Raw genomic sequence first — 17,437 nt, forward strand, 5'->3', positions numbered from 1 at the left:
CCTCTCCTCCCTCTCCTTCCATCTCTGTCTCTCCCTCTATCTCTCTCCCTCTCCCTTTCCTTCTCACTCACTCACTCTCTCTCTGTCTCTCCCTCTCCCTCTCCTTCTTGCTCACTCCCTCTCTCTGTCTCTTCCTCTCCCTCCCTCCTTTATTTCCTCCCTCCTTCTCTCTGTTCCCTTCCCTCCCCCCCCTTCCTGTCCCTCCCTCCCTCTCTGTCTCTGTCAATGCCTTTATATACGTGTGTGCATAGGTGTGTATGTGTGTTTATATGCATATGTGTATACACATGTGTATGTCATGTGTTTGCCTATATGAATGTGCATGTAGTGTGTATGCATGCATGTATGTGTAAATAAAATGTATATAATAAATATATATGTAATCACACATACATATAATTTCCACAAAGCTTTAAGGTTTGCAGAGTAACTTCACATACCATCTCATTTGATCACCATAACAACTCTGGGTGGTAGGCAATATGTGTGTTCATACATATATGTGTGCTTATGTGTGTACACATATATATACATATGCACATATGTTTGCATAGACCCTATGTGTGTGGTTTTTCCAAAACTTTCCTGCACTCCTCCTCAAATTTTTCTGCAACTATGCACTTATGCTAGCCCAAGGAATTTTTAACTTTTATTGTAGACCCCCGCCTTCGGCAGTCTGATGAAGCCTATGGACTCCTCAAAAAAAATTTTAAAAGCATGAAATAAAATACTTAAAACTACAAAGGAAACCAAGTATATTAAATATAGTTATTGAAAAAAAAATTTTTTAATTCACAGGCCCTAAGTTGAGAAGCCCTGGCACTACTGTGTGATGATGCTTGTCAGATATGGAACCCAGATGGAAAAAAAAAATAAATTTCTTAGTTTTAGCCTACACTTCTCTTCAATAGGATCAGTGAAGAAACAAAACCTCCACCTATGTCTTTCAGCCTATTATTCAAAAGAATAAGTTTCCTTAGTACTGGAAGGGGTCAAGTCCCTAGCACTGATTCTATCCAGAAGCCATCTATAAAGAAATGACCTTTCCAAGGAGATAAAGTATATACAGCATTATCCAAAAGTTAAATTTGCATAAATAATAAGGCCACATGAAACTACCTAAATTTCAGTTATTGCTACTGTTGAAAGGCAGATTGAGTGTTGAACTTTGATTCAAGGAGTGGTGAGTTCAATTCCTTACTCGTGTGGCCATGGGCAAGTTATTTAAAGTCCCTCAGCTTCTACTTCCCCCTCTTTAAAATGAGGATAATTAAAATATTCATCTATGTCAAGGATTTCGCAAAATTTAAAGTGCTATACAAATATTATCTATTGTTTTTACCTATCTATTGTTTCATCTTATGGATTTTAGATTGACTCATCCTAGGACACCATCTTCTAATATTCTTTTATGTTCACTTTTGGCAGATTACTCCTCAAGTAGATAAAATAACTCCTTTTAGCATTTATGTAGTGCAGTGGACAGAGCACTGGACCTAATTCACAGGAAGACTCAGGTTCTCATAGGAATGCAGATGCTTCCTAGCTATGGCACTGGATAAGCCATTTAACCTTCCCCTTATTCAATTCCTCTATCTGTAAAATTACCTCCTGTAAAATTACAAATGAAATATTTGTAAAATGCTTTGCAAATCTTTAAAACACTATATAAGTGCTAGTTATAATAATTTCTATTGTTTTTAATTGAATACAAGTATTGGGATTTAAGCTTATTTTTAAAAGCTTCACTTAGAAACATCTTTAGGATAACTCTAGTAAGAGATAGACTGATGGTCTTAATTTCTTCTGCTAAGTCTCTAATGTTTGAGAAATTTTCATTCCATATAATTTGTAATAATTGTATTTATTTATTCATTAATTTAAGAACAATCATTATTCTTATCATATTCAGTGAACTTCAAACAGAAATAGTCCTGGACAGGTCATTATTGTCTTTTATATTTAATACTCAGTAGATTGTTGCAAGGATGGTAAATAATTGCTTTTTGCAATTGAATAAAAATATTTGGATGGAAGCTTATCTTCTGCATGCTCACAGAAAACATCCTAGGTACAACTTCAGTAAAACAGAATAGGGACTATATCTTCTCCCATTCTCCCAAAATGTTGAATTATTCTGCTAGGCTTATATATTTTAAAAACATCATTTCACCCAAAACTTAAAAATTGTTAATATTTTGTATGGAGAAACTAAGTAAAAGAAGTCGTTATACTCATTAGTACTATTGTTTGTTACATCTCCCAAGTTGAAATTCTAGTTCTCATGGCACCAACACTCTTCTCTCTATATACCCTCTTTTATGTTATCATTTTAGGTAGAGATAAAGATGAAAAATTGTGGGGTTCATCATGGCACACTGATCCATAACAGACACCCCTCTCTCTGCTGTCCCCAGTGGAACTCTGAGACGATGCTTGTCACCAGAGCAGGGGTGTGATAGGACCTTCCTACCACAGAGGAGAACAAACAAGCATCCCAGCCTATAAAACTGTACTTCCTAGCAACATGTTTGAAACTACAGCTGCCTGATATGGCTAATGAATTTTACAATCAAAAGCTAAAGTGAATTAGCTGTAGCAGATGTTTTTACTCTGGGAACCACCAGACCTTTCTGGCCGCCCATTTATCCTTCAAGGGGATAAAACTCTGCACTTCTATTATGTGTTGTCATTGGAGCATTGCACAACTTTATCAAACTTTTTATTCTGGAAACTGAATTAATTTTCTGCAAGGGGGTTTTTGTGTGGCTCTTTAATCACATTTACTGGGGAACATGTGTACTGTAAAGTTGGAGAGCCGATTATGGTTTCTAGAAAGGCCACTTTCAAAAGGAAACTGCCCTTGCTCCTGAGGCCTCCATTTGAAGGTCCTCGGGTTTTGTGAAGAGGAAAAAATTAATTACTATTTTAATAACGAAGCCAAGCCTGCTGAAAATCCTCTTAGAGAGTAGCTGGATGATGTAATGGCTAGCAGGGGGGTTATTGAAAATACTGACCACACAGTCTGCCCTGCATTTTTCTTTTCACCCGCTGTAAAATGATACGTACTGCTGGGTCACACATTAGGGAATTTTAAGGGGAAAAAATAACACTTTTTTTCATGGATTTGGGGAAAAGGAGGTGATATGGAGATAACAGGTCAAATGAAAATTAGCATTTGTCTCAGCCCCTCCATCTTTGTTTAACTCTTGAACTCAGAGCACAGGAAGGCCTGTCTTCCTGGTTACTGCCTCCAATCTTGCCCTGATTTTGAGGTCTTTGGGTTGCATCCTTGGAATTCCCTCAGAATAATGAAGCAAGAATGTGGTGATATTACTTTGATTTTATGGACATTTTGATGAACTGAGTAGGATTTAAAATGGAGAACTTGTTTGGGGATATTCAGTTTCCAGGGCTCAGGAAATGATTCTCCACTAATATCCTAATCTATAGCCTCCCAAATACAACCATTTCCAGACTTGTAAAGAGAAGAGACATTTTGTTTGAAGTCTTTTTTTTTTCCTTTTGGTAAGTGAGATCTTTACAATAGTTATATATCATATGAGATAGAGGAATCCAGTGGTGTATTTTATCCTTTTGGCAATCAGACCCTTGACTTCATTCTCTCCTCTTCTATTTAAAAGACAGGGAGAGAGGGCAGCTGGGTAGCTCAGTGGATTGAGAGCCAAGCCTAGAGACAGGAGGTCCTAAGTTCAAATTTGACCTCATACACTTCCTAGCTGTGTGACCCTAGGCAAGTCATTTAATCCACTACTTAGCCTTTACCACTCTTGTCTTAGAACAAATACTAGATAGATAGATAGAAAGATAGATAGATAGATAGATAGATAGATAGATAGATGAATGACTAAATAAATAAATAAATGACAAAGAAGGAGATTTCAAAAAACAAGAGAAATAACCCACAACATGGAGGACATGGGAGAGACCTGAGGGATCACCAAAGCTGACTCATCTTTGTAAACTCACTTATTATCTCATATCAGTTTGATGAATTAATTCAGTTGCTTTTAGATATGAGCACTTTCACTTGGTTTAGTAACTAAAGACCTGAAAACAAATGGGTTTGGTAAATGAGAGTGGGTAAAAATATGAGGATAAGGCATAGAACCTAATATGATTGTTCTTGACACCCACTTTACAACTTATCACTTTATACATCCAGAAAATTAGCTTAAAAAGCATTGTTGTTCAGTCATTTCAGTCATATGCAACCCAATTTGGGTTTTCTTGGCAACGATACTAGAGTGAATTGCCATTTCCTTCTCTTGCTCATTTTACAGATGAAGAAACTGAGGCAAGCAGGGTTAAGTGACTTGCCCATGATCACATAGTAAATATCTGAGGTCAAATTTGAACTCAGATCTTCCTGACTTCAGAACCAGAACTCTATTCACTGTGCCACTTTGATGTTCTAAAAAGAACATTATAGATTATCTAGTCCATATATGATTTTTAAGAATGAGGAAACTGAAGACCAGAGCTTAAGAGATTGGTCCAAGGTTACCCAGCTATATAGTAGTGAAGCTGAAATAAGAAGCCAGGTCTTTTGCCACTTGGTGCAATTTTTTTTAAGAAACCACATATATCTTTTCTCTTCCTTTCCTTTTCTTTCCCTATTTATCTACTATTTTATTCTCTTATCCCTAACTCTCACTTTACTGTTTTCTGTCACCATCTGCCTCTTTAAAAAACATTTTGTTTGTTTGCTTGTTACATTAAAATTGCATTCCTCCCTCCCCTCTTCACATTGTGGAAAGTATCATTGGGCAAAAAGGAAATCAAATGCAATAAGAAATGTTGGACTGGAATAATCTGATAAGGTTGTGTTTCTATACTGCTACTCACACTTCTGATGTGTATGACCCCATGCCAGCCACTTTCTTTACCTTCTTTCAGCCTCAGTTTCCTCATCTACAAATTAGGGCTCATAATACCCATCTACCTACCTAATAGGAGTGTTTTGTGGACTAAATGAGGTGTATTATGGTGGCTAATGGGGAGGAGGATAAAGCTAAGGAAGTAAGATGGAATCAGTGAAGCAATCTCCTCCCTCACTGTTAGCCACTAATACTGTGAGACTATGAGGGGGTCCCCTTAAAAATTGGGGAACCTGGGAAAAGGAAGGTGTGCTGCCCCTCTGCCCCTCAAAGGTTGGAGGGAAGGCTTCCACACAAGCTGGGGTATGTGGTGGCCCAATTCATTGTTATTCAGAACCGGGGCTCACATAAGCTTTCCCCCTCTGCACCATGAGTGTTCAGGCTTAAAGATGGATCTCTGCCTGATTTAGGTGCAGCACTCCTTCCCTTACCAGTTTCTCAAGTAATCCTAAACACGATCTGACTTTTCTAGATATCAAGATATCAAGGTAAAGGATAAGGGTGAAGGAAATTGGTGGTGGTCAGTGGGTGCAGGATTCCCTAAAGGTTAACCCCTTCCTTCTCAGGTCCATCACCTTGAGGAGACCAAGTCTGTCTCAACTCAAAGCTTCTCCTGCCCTTCCCACTAAGCCTATGCCTATGTCTCTAATCAGTTTGTCTATATTTGATAAGGGTCTCTGTAAGACAAGGTTCAAGGAAAGGAGGGTGCAGGAATATGCTCCCAGATGGAGTCCAGAAACCCCCAAACACTGGTTGACATGGTCTTGAACTAAGGTGATATCAAGATGACAGTGAACAACGGTAGAAGATCTTCTCGATTAGGTCAGGAAACTCTCAAGGATGCCTTCAGGTTGCTCAGAGCTTCTCTCTCCATCTCCCCTCACTGAGCTCTTCCCCCATCCCCTGGACCCCTTCTCTGGCAAATCCTTTCCAGAGTTCTCTCTGCTCTTCCAACTATCATTTGGTCTCCTGCCCGTCCTCCAAAAATCCATGCCCCCTCCAAGAATTCCATCCCTTACCTCCATTCTCACAGAGGTAACATGTATGAAGTGCTATGTAAATGTCAGCTATTATAAATTATAAAGCAACAAGAATGGATCAGCACTGTATGCCATTTTGTTCACAAACTGTACGCTTGCAACTCAACAAAGTCGAAGCTAAAGCCATGTCAACTGAAACCAAATGATTGATGGTACTCAATTCAATGAGCATTTATTAGGCACATACTCAGAGCTAGACCTTCTGGATACAAAGATAAAACATTCTAAATGGGGAAAATAACAATACAAAGATAAGTAAATAAAATGTAATTAAGGAAAGACAAAACACTAATAGGCAAGGCTACCTGGAGGAAGAGATCCTTAAAATGAACCTTAAGGGAATCTATTGACCCTAAAAGCAATAAGGAGGGAATGCATTCTAGGCACTGGAAATAGCTAATGTAAAGGTCCAGAACCTGGACAGGCAATGTCAAGTTTGGAGAAAAAGAAGAAGACCAATTCAGAAATCCTGGCTCTTCCATTGACTACTTGTGCTTATTAAGTTTTTTCATCTTTGAAACTCAATTTCTTCTTAAACAGGAATAGTACAAAATAAGTCAGGAAAATTAGTTGGAAGACAGACTTTGCCTTTCAATTACATACTGAAAAAATGTGCATTTTATTAGGGAGTCGGAAAAGAGTCAGAAAAAATCAAGAAAAAATTGATGAAATGACTATTTAAAATCTACCTGGAAAAGGTAGAAAAGATGATGTCATTTAAGATCACTTTCAGTGAGCAAAAAGATTACTTGCCATTCCTAACTTCTAAGATGCTACAAGTTTTTCTAAAATTTCAGAAAGATTTCACTATAATTTTGACTTTTAAGTTGCCATAGATATTTGAAAATATTATAGTATATGTTGGCAAGTTCATAGAAAAGAAAACTTGTGTTCCTTCTTAATTTTACATAAAACAAATCTGGGTTTTGACCAGAAAGTACAAAGAGCCAAGAATCCAGAACCCTGGCATCTAGTCTGACTTTGCCACCAGGTAACTTGGCATCCATTTAAACTCTTTAAGTTCATTTTCTTCATCTATAAAATGAAGAGGGCTGAGTAGACTTCCACCTCCAGTTTTCTATTTGGACACAAAAGGGGTTCACTGAAAGGCAAGTCATTCTATGTCTAGTATAGTATAGTAACTTCAAGTTCAAATTTTTTGGTCTACATTTTCATGTTTAAACAAATTTTCTCTTGTCTCTGGCCCTTCCTACCCATGTGACCTTGAATAAGCCAGCCAGTCTTTCTTGGTCTTATTTTCCTTACCTGTAAAATGAAATAGCTGGAACAGGGGAATTGTGAGGATCCTTCTTGTTCAAAATCCTATAATTTTTTATTGTCCTCATATGGGATTTGTCACTAATCTTGCTCATATCACACAGTCTCTCTCATCATCAGCTTTCCAAAGAAGGACAGATATGGAGTCAGAATGTAAAATCTCTCAGTTCTAAAATTCTTGTTATCTTGAATCTGGAAAACATTAGTAAGTGAGAGATTCTGTCATTTGCCAAATAATTTAAGGAACATTTTAGAAATAAAATCTAAGGCCTATAGGAAAGGTGACTTTTGGGGGAGTTCATTTTGGGATACCATTTGGGAGAGAATAAGCATTTATTAAATGCCCACTATATGCTAGTCACTGTGTTAAGCACTTTATAAATATTACCTCATTTGATCCCTACAACAACTGAGATAAGGGCTATTGCCCTGTTTTACTGCTAAGAAAACTGAGACAAACAAGTCAAGTGACTTATCCAGGGTCACATAAGCTAAGAAATGTCTGAGCTAATTTTGAACTCAGATCTTCTGAAGTCCATACTCAAGACTCTACTGCTTTCACATAGTTGCCAGTAAGCTGCCTGAAACATTACCCCTTCTCAGTGTCCCACTATTTTTAATGCCTCTCTCAAAAAGGTCATATTCATTCTCATAAAAAGCATATCCATGTGGAAAATCTAACCAACTAATTTTGAAACCATTTGTTCCCTTAGTGAATGTAGACATAAAAGAAATTCTTACAAGCTCTAAAATTCATTTCTCTGATAACTGAAACATTGTAGAATGAACTTCATGCATAGGTTAATAATTATGTTTGTATTTAACCTTGATCATCTTCTTTTATCACTTACCAATTAAGCTTCTTCTCTTGAAGTTTAAGAGAATTATTAAAGAACTAAGCTGGAGGCAAAGTAAAGGAAGATGAAAATCATTTTTGGGTTCAAAAAACCATCCAGCAGATGAAGTGTGTCTAACAGACTCCTCTGTTTTGGACCTTAACAACAGTTCTTCCGTTCTTCTAAGGATCATTCAATCACTTGGCATTTTGCCACAATACAGGAATGGATCCATAATCTCATCAGTGTGAGCACTCCCTCCTTTCCTGCTGCTCACTATTGACCCATGACTTTTTGATTTGTGAGATTCTTACTCATTTTGTCCCAAAAATCCCCCACAAAGGATCTTCCCAGCATTCAGAAGGTCTGCATCACAATATCTTTGGTGTAAGAAGATACTTCTTAGTCTATTTCTTACCCTCAGTTCTCACTCAGTTAATCAGTCAATAGGCATCTATAAGCATCTACTAGACACCAGGCATTGTGTTAAGTTCTCGGAATACCATGACAAAAGGGAAATAGTCCCTGTTCTCAAAGAGCTTACATTCTAATAGGGGAAATAACATGAGCATCTACAAATATATGCATTAGAATTGCAAAATGATTTTTAAGATAGGTTTTTGGAAGGGTGAAGAATAATTTGTAGCTAAAGGGAACTGGAAAGTCTTTTTGTAGGAGGTGACTCTTGATGGAAGATAAAAGAAACATTTATTAAAAGCCTACAATATACCAGGAATTGTGTTAAATCATTTCAGCTGAGGCTTGAGTGAAACAAAGAATTCAAAGAGAGAAAAGTGGGGGCAGTTTGGTGGCTCAATAGATAGAGAGTCAGGCTTAGAGATGTGAAGTTCTGAGTTAAAATATAACCTCAGACACTTCCTCGCTGTGTGACCCTAGGCAAGTCACTTAACCTCCAGTGACTATCTCTTATTTGCTCTTCTACCTTGGAACCAATACATAGAATGGATTCTAGGACAGTAGAAAAAGGTTTAAAAACAAAACAAAGGGAAAAAAGTGAGGAAGGAGAGCCTTCTAGGTATGGGGGACAGCCAAGTGTGAAGCCACAAATACCTTCCTTTGCCTATAATAGATTTCTTGGATGATATCTTTTACATGATTTTGTTTGTGTAAATCATCCCAGGTAATAATATGCTGCGGCCTGCTAATGCTCACCATGTGTCTCTGCATTTCTGATTCTTTGGGCATTACAATAACCCATAAATTGTAGCCATATGGCATCACCCGGAGAATATTGCTGTTAAAAAAGGTGGTATATTTTATGTGTGTCAGGGAGTCATTTGTAATCTAGGTTTCTCTCTGTTTTTCATTCAATTCTAGGTAAAAATCTCTGCTCCATGTAGTGGAGACTGACTGAGTTATATTGTGGAAAGACTAGCTCATCGCACTCTAATTCATTGTCAAGACTATAATTCTTTTATTTTCAGTATAGATTCTTAGGCCAATCTTTTTTTCTAAGAGGTTGTTTGTCTCATGCTGGGAATGCTGAAATAATCTGGAATTGATGCTGTTAGCACAATATCACCGGCATCTGGAGGTCTTCACCATTGATAGGGCATTCTTCTGTTTGGATGCTGAGTAGGATGTCCTCCATGACAGTGACAAACACCTTGAACCAGACCAGGAGAGACTGTGGAACAGTGGAAACACCACCAAATTTGGAGTCAGAGAATATATATTGAGATTTGTTACTCTTACAACCTGTGTGATTTTGAAGTAATTACTTTCTCTAAATTTAAGTTTCTCCAACTATAAAATGAGAGGAGTGGGCTAGATGGAGTCCCCATCCATTCAGTCAATTCAGATTTTCAACTTTAGTGTCATCTTCAGCTCCTCATTTTCTCGCAGCTTACATGTACAGTTGCCAAATTTTGCCATTTCCGCCTTTGGTCAGCTACCATCCTAGTTTTATTGTCTTTCATCTGGAGTATTGCAATAGCCTTGTCTCTAGTCTCTCCTTCCTCTAATTCATCCTTCATATTACCAATGTAATATTCCTGAATCACCAGTGTGATTGTCACTGTCAAACATTAAATCTTTATTAAGCACCTAAAGGGCAGTGAAGTAACACAGTGGGTAAAATACCAGGTCTGATATCAGGAAGATTCATCTTCCTAAATTCAAATCCTAGCTATGTGATATTGAACAAGTCACTTAACTCTGTTTGCCTCAGTTTCCTCCCTGTAAAATGAGCTGGAGAAGGAAATGACAAACCACTTCAATATCCTTTCCTCATCTGTAAAATGAGCTGGAAAAAGACATGGCAAACCACTCCAGTATCTTTGCCAAGAAAATCTCAAACAGAGTCACAAAGAGCCAGACCTGATTCAAAATGACTGAATAACAACAAGCACCCACTATGTGCCAGGTACTATGCTAAGTACTAGGGGACCAAAGAAAAATAAGAGTCCCTGCTCTGAAGGAGCTTACAGTCTAATGGAGTGACAACAACTATGTATAAACAAGTTATATACAGAATAATTTGTAAATAATCAACAGATGGAAGGAACTAGAATTAATGGGGATTGGGAAGCTTTCTTGCTCAATAAACTCTAATGGCTCCCCATTTTCTTTTAGATGAATTACAAACTCCTTTTTACCATCTAAAGCCTTTTACAATCTGGCTCGAAACTATCTTTCCAGGCTAATTATGTATTATTTTCTTTCACACACCTTATGGTCCTGCCAAATTGGCCTTCTTGCTTTTCCTCACAATTGATATGTCATCTCCCATCCCAATGTCATTGCATAGGTTTTGTCCCTCATGTCTGGAATGTATCTTAGAATTCCTAGTTTTCTTCAAAATGAAAGCTCAAGAACCATCTTCTTGTATGGCCTTTCCTCATTTCCCAGCTGCCTCTGTCTCCTCCACAAAAAAAAACCCTTCCTTTTAGTTTTTAATTTTATATATATATATATATATATATATTTCATATATACTTGTTGGCCCATATCTATAGATAGATAGCTATAGATGGAACATAATAGTTCTTGATAGATAGAACATAATATTCTTGAGGGTAGGAAACTGTTTCCTTTTCATCTTTATATTCCCTGCACTCAAGCATAGAAGGCACTAAGAAAATGGTTCTTTGTTGATGGCTGAATTTATAAGTGAAAAGACTACAATGAAGAAAATGTCATAGAATTTCAAAATTGAAAGAGACATTAAATCTGATGGTCTTTTCAGAGTCCTCATTATTCTGAAACTATCTGCCATTTTTGACATTTTTGAACTCACTTTTTCTGGATACACTTTCCTCTATGGTTTGTTTTGTTTTGTTTTGTTTTTGCACTACTATCTTCTAGTTCTTCTAGTTCCTCCCCTGCCTCTAATTTATTCATTTCCTTGACTACCTATTGTCCATATCATGACCCTTAACTATGATATGCTTCAATTGTCTGACTCTCTGTAACCCCATTTGGGTTGTTTATTTGTTTGGGATATTTTTGGCAAAGATACTAGAGTGGTGTGCTATTTCCTTCTCCAGTTCATTTGACAGATGAAGAAACTGAGGCAAATAGGTTTAAGTGACTTGCTCAGGGTCACACAGTTAGTAGGTGTCTGAGGCCAGATTTTAACTTGGAAATAGAAGTCCTCCTAATTCTAAGTCTGGCACTTTACTATGCAACCTAACTCCCTAGCCCCCAAGCTGTAGGTATCCCTCAAGATTCTGTCTTCAACCTTCCTATCTTCTATATGTGTATCTCTCCTTCTCTCTCTCTCTATCGCTCTATCTATTTTTGTCTTTCTATTGCTCTGTCTATGATTTACTGTATCTCTCTGTTTCTCTATCTATGTGCGTGTCTGTCTGTCTGTCTCTCTCTTTCAGTTTCCATAAGTTTAGTTATCATCCCTAGGCAGAAAACTCACACATCTATACTGAAAGAAAGGAAACAAGCATTTACTAAATGCTTATTACAATGTATCCCAAAAGTCTTGGTTCCATTTTAACCTAGAATGAGGTATGATAAGCCAGAGTCAGGACAGGAATGAAGGTCAGCCTTGGGTCCTCCAAAAAATTAAGGTTCTACGAGGAATCTGACAAGGAGAAAAGAGGACAGCCTTACAAAGTGGCATTCCATACTGAGAAGACCATAGATGTTCCAGGACAAGGACTATCTCTTCTCACACAGCTGCCAGTTTGGTTCAGGCCTTTATCATGCCCCACTTATATTATTATTTTTGTATATGGGTGAGAGGTGATAAAACCTTCTAAGGCATGATACTGACAGTGACAATGAATGGGATGATACTGATAGTAGCAATAAAGGCCTTCTAATTGATTTTTTTTAAACCCTTACCTTCCATCTTGGAGTCAATACTGTGTATTGGCTCCAAGGCAGAAGAGTGGTAAGGGCTAGGCAATGGGGGTTAAGTGATTTGCCCAGGGACACACAGCTGGGAAGTGTATGAGGTCAGATTTGAACCTAGGACCTCCTACCTCTAGGCCTGGCTTTCAATTCACTGAGCTACCCAGCTGCCCCCTAATTGATCTTTCTTAATTTAAGTGTCTCTTCATTTCAGGCCATCCTTAATGACTCTGATCCTACTACATCAATTTAATAACCTTCTCTATTTGGGTTTTTTAATTCTTTGCAAACTGGTCTCAACATATTTTTCCTACCTATCAGACATTGCTTATCTCTCTCCCTTTCTGTGATCCAATCAAATTGGTCTTTCCATTCTTCATGCATGACATTTCATCTCCCACCCCTGTGCCTTTGTACTGGCCATCCCATCCCCACGCATGGAATATATTTCTTCCTCCTCTCTGCCACATAGAATCTCCCTCTGCCTTCAAGATGAGACTTCATGCTCCACCTTCTACATGTAGATTTCCCCGATTCCCTCAACTACTAGTGCTCTTCTTCTCAAACTACCTTGAATTTAACCACTTTTATATTTATTTATATCTATTCTTCTCATATTTATTCTGTATATATTTATATAATTTTGAACTTAACCATTAGGATGTATGTTTATTGAGGGTAGGGATTACTTTATTCTTTCTATTTGTTCCTCTGATACCTAATACAGTTAATAATAGATAGTTGGTGCTTAATAAATGCTTGTTGATTGATTGGTCTGAAATAACCTAAAGCTCAAAAGAAATCACTTCAACATATACCCAACAAATCATAATCCAGCTTTTTTAGAAGACCTTCAGTGAGGGGAAAATTATTACCTCCTGATATAGTCCATTCCATTTTAGGATACTTCAAGTTATTTAGAATTTTTCCTTTACATAAATCTTAAATTTGCCTCCTCTTGACTTTGTCTCATTGACCCTCATACCAAAAGACCTTCCAAAGTTACCTGGTATCACTGGCCTTCTGGTTACACATAGAATAAATTTATTGATACTTCTAAATCATCATCGTCTTTCAGATACCTTCTATCTTATCAATATCTTTCTTAAGCTGTGGTACTCACAACTGACCACAATATTCCAGATATGTCTAATCATGAAAACTCTATCTCATTTATGTAGCCTAAAATATTAATAGTTTTAGGGGGATTAGTTTTTGGCTGCCATATCACACTCTTGACTCACATTCAACTTTCAATCCACTAAAACACTAAGATCTTTTTCAGACCAATTGTTAACTAGCTCTGTCTTTTTCATATTATTCTTAGAAAGTTTAGGATGGCGTGAAACTTTACATTTATCCCTAATGAAATTCATCTTTCTTTTTGAATCATAACTGACATCCAATATTTTAGTTATAATTTCCAGTGTTTTTGGTCTGCAAATTCAACAAACATCCCTTTATCCAGATAATTGATAGAAATGTTAAAAAAAATAAATAAGTAAAAGAAGAGAAAGAGCCAAACACAGATTCCTGAGGCCCTCACTGAAGGCATCTTTCCAAGTTGACATCGAACCAGTAATGGCTATTCATTGGGTCATATGTTTAAAGGGTACAGAATCTATCAGTTGTGCCATCTAATCAGCATTTCTCCAACTTTTCTTGAATAATAGAATGAAAGAGACTTTACCAAATGCTTACTAAAATTTATTATAATTGTATCTATGCCATTCCCTTATTCTACCTATTTAAGAACCCTTTCCAAAAAAGGGAAAATAAAGTCAATCTGTCATGGTCTGTTCTTTATGAAGTCATTCTAGCTTTTTATTAAGTCTATTTCCTTTACTATTTATTTACCATTTCTCTATTCTAGAAGTTTTGATAGGACCTGAAGTCTACTGACCTTTATATTGCAGTCTCGACTCTCTTCCTTTTACCCCCCCAAAACCGGTACAACATTTGCTATTTTTAATTGTTTTATCTTTTTCCCATTTCAAAAATCACTGGCAAGAAATCACATCCACTAGTACTTTTAGTACCCAAGGATGTGTTCCATGTGGCCAAATAACTAGTATTCATCATACTCATTATACATTTTTTCTTAGTATTTACTTATGTTTAGTATAATCTCCTTATTATCTATTTTTATTCTGCCCCTAGGTAATTCTCTTTGGAAGAGAAAGTAGAAGCATATAATAATTGAAAAGTTTTACCTTATTTCTATCCTCAGTTATCATGATCCTATCCACCCCAGGGGAAAGCCATTAATCCTCCTCTTTCCCCTAGTTTACTTATAAAAACACTTTATGTTGTACTTAGCTTTTTTTAAGAATATCAGTACCTTCTGAATGTCAGAAGTGTGTTAAGATTTCCAATAGTTTTCCCCAAACCCTATGCCATGTTTTGTTTTGTTCCCTCATCCTCTGTTATATGCTGTTCCTTCCATCTTTTGTATATGTCTTATTAAAATACAGGCTGGATAGTGAGTTCCCAGGGCCTTCATAGACTTTTTTCCTTCTCATCATCAGAATTGTTTCATCTTATTGTTTTTTAGAATTTCATTTTTGAGGTCCTTACAACATTCCTAAAGTGACCTGTTCCCTAGAATTTTAATTCATGTGATCTTATTCAACCTTTCTCTGACCCTTTGAAATTTATATATCATAATATAGAGGAAATGTCAAACTAGGTTGGGTTTTCTTCTACTTTTTCATCATAATTTTTTAGCTGGAATGATCAAACTCCACAAGGTTATTATTATAGTTTCCACCTCAAAATGAATTCATTCTTTTAATATGAATCAAAACCAAAATAGAAGATATCTTTGCAAAGGATGAAATAGTCATTATGACAACTAAAGATAGTATCAGTTGTTCAGCTTTTGGCATAAAGAAGGTTCTAGCAGATGTCAGGATAATTAAAATACCCCATTAATACTATATCATTCCTCTGTGTCAGATACTCATCTATTTTCTCTTTCTGTCCAGATGGTCTGTAGTGTGTTCCAGTGACAATATTGCTTCTGTTTCTTCTCTGATCAATCCTTACTGAAATATTCTGTATCATACTGCACCCCAATTCCCCATTTCTAGATTACCTGCCAAAGCATATATGCTTAATATATAATTTTTTTCTTCTCCTCTTTTTGCCTATTCCATTTCTTTTGAATAAGGAATTTCTTTACCAAGTCATATTCTGTTCACATACCTCATCCATCCGAGTCCCTTTGATGCCTTTGAGGTAAAAATTACCTGACCTTCCTTATTAGCTATACTACTACATTAATATGCATACATTTGAGACTAGGTGCTTAATTAACAATGGAAATAATAATACATAACATTTATTTATTTACTATGTGCCAGGCACTATACTAAGTGCTTTATAATTATCATCTCCTCTGATCCTCATAATAAACCTACATGGCAAATGGCATTATTATCCCCATTTTAGAGATGGGAAACTGAGGCAAATAGATATTAAGGAACTTACTCAGGGTCACACTGCCAGTAAGTGTCTGAGGCTGGATTTGAATTCAAATCTTCCTGACTCTAGGTTAGATATTCTATCCAATGTGCCACCAAGCTGCTACATTCTTGAATTTCATCTCCTGTGAACATCTTGGTGTCACCACTACTACTTTTCTTTATTGTGGGTACATTTCATCTCAAGCTTTCATCTCTAAACTCTTTTGATCCATGAATGCTATCAATAAAAAATGATTAAGTATGCACTCCAAACTATGTACATTTGCTTTTATAAATTATATGAATATTACTTTACTAAAAATTATGTTTTCTAAAACAACGCAAAAATGGAAGTTAAAAATAATGAGATAAATGCAAGAACAAACTCCACTGATTATTCCACCCCACTCTAAAGAAATTACTTTTATTGGGTTAGAATATTGCTTGATTAAGTGTCAATAAAAACCATGTGTGAACAGGACCTGTACATCCCTTTGAAATAATCAAAGTCATTGTATAAGAAACTTAATAACATACCCTTAGGAACTTACATAAAAAGGAGATAGTATATTAGAACTAGAAAGAGATTCTGAGGTCCTGGAAGCAAATACAGAATGGGGTCATAAAGAACTTAACTGGAAAGAATTGGCAGAGAAATGAGTTTACAGTTTTGCAAACCTAGAAGCATTATGCCAAAGTATTATAAACACTTTCTTCTAAGAGATTCAGAAAATGCTGTATGTGGTGAACACCAAATAGTAACAAATGAAACAGACATTTTTAAATTGATAAAATGACTGTTATGGGTAAGAAAGTAATTTCAAATCTATTCTCTATACATAGTCAGACCAATGTCTAGTTAGAGGATGCTTTAAAAACCTCCTTTCTTCCAAAACTTTCAAGTCTGGAATGCAATTCCTTGATAGTCCAACAAGATTGCTATTTCATGCTGCCAAACATGTCCCCTGAAACTGAGCATACAGTTTTAACTTAACAGGAAACTAGATGTCTAAAAAAAATAGAAGCAAACATTCCTTATTTAAGCATGCTGCACTGTGTGCTATTGCTTTAGATACTATAATGACAAGCTGAGTCCAATTACAAAAGAATGGAAAGAAATAAACAAACTCCACCACTTATCCCATATATATCATTCTTTGGAGCCTTTTCCATGAGCAAATACTAGCGCTGATGGCAGCAGAAATAGTGGCTGCTCAAGAATTTTACTTTGTTGATGATATTTTAAGATGCTCAGTGAGTTCCAGGGAAGTCATATGAAGGGTATAAATCAAAGAGATCAGTAAACTCTAATAATAAGTCACTAAATTAACCTTACAATGTTACTACTTTTCCTTCAATAAGGAAAAAAGGGCCATAGAGGTTTAAAAAATCTAGAAAAATAAATAGCATGGAAAGCAAAATTCCAGTGTAATTAACCCAAAAGAAAATCATAGAAATAACTCTCCACTAGTCATCCAAGGAAGTTATCCTTTCCCAACAACTATAGCATTGTCTTTGAATATAGCACCAGTAACATAACTCCCTGGTGGGAGAAGGAAAATTTATCTGGCTAAAAAAATAGG

This window comes from Gracilinanus agilis, chromosome 1 (assembly GCF_016433145.1).
Source record: "Gracilinanus agilis isolate LMUSP501 chromosome 1, AgileGrace, whole genome shotgun sequence".
NCBI lineage: Eukaryota > Metazoa > Chordata > Mammalia > Didelphimorphia > Didelphidae > Gracilinanus > Gracilinanus agilis.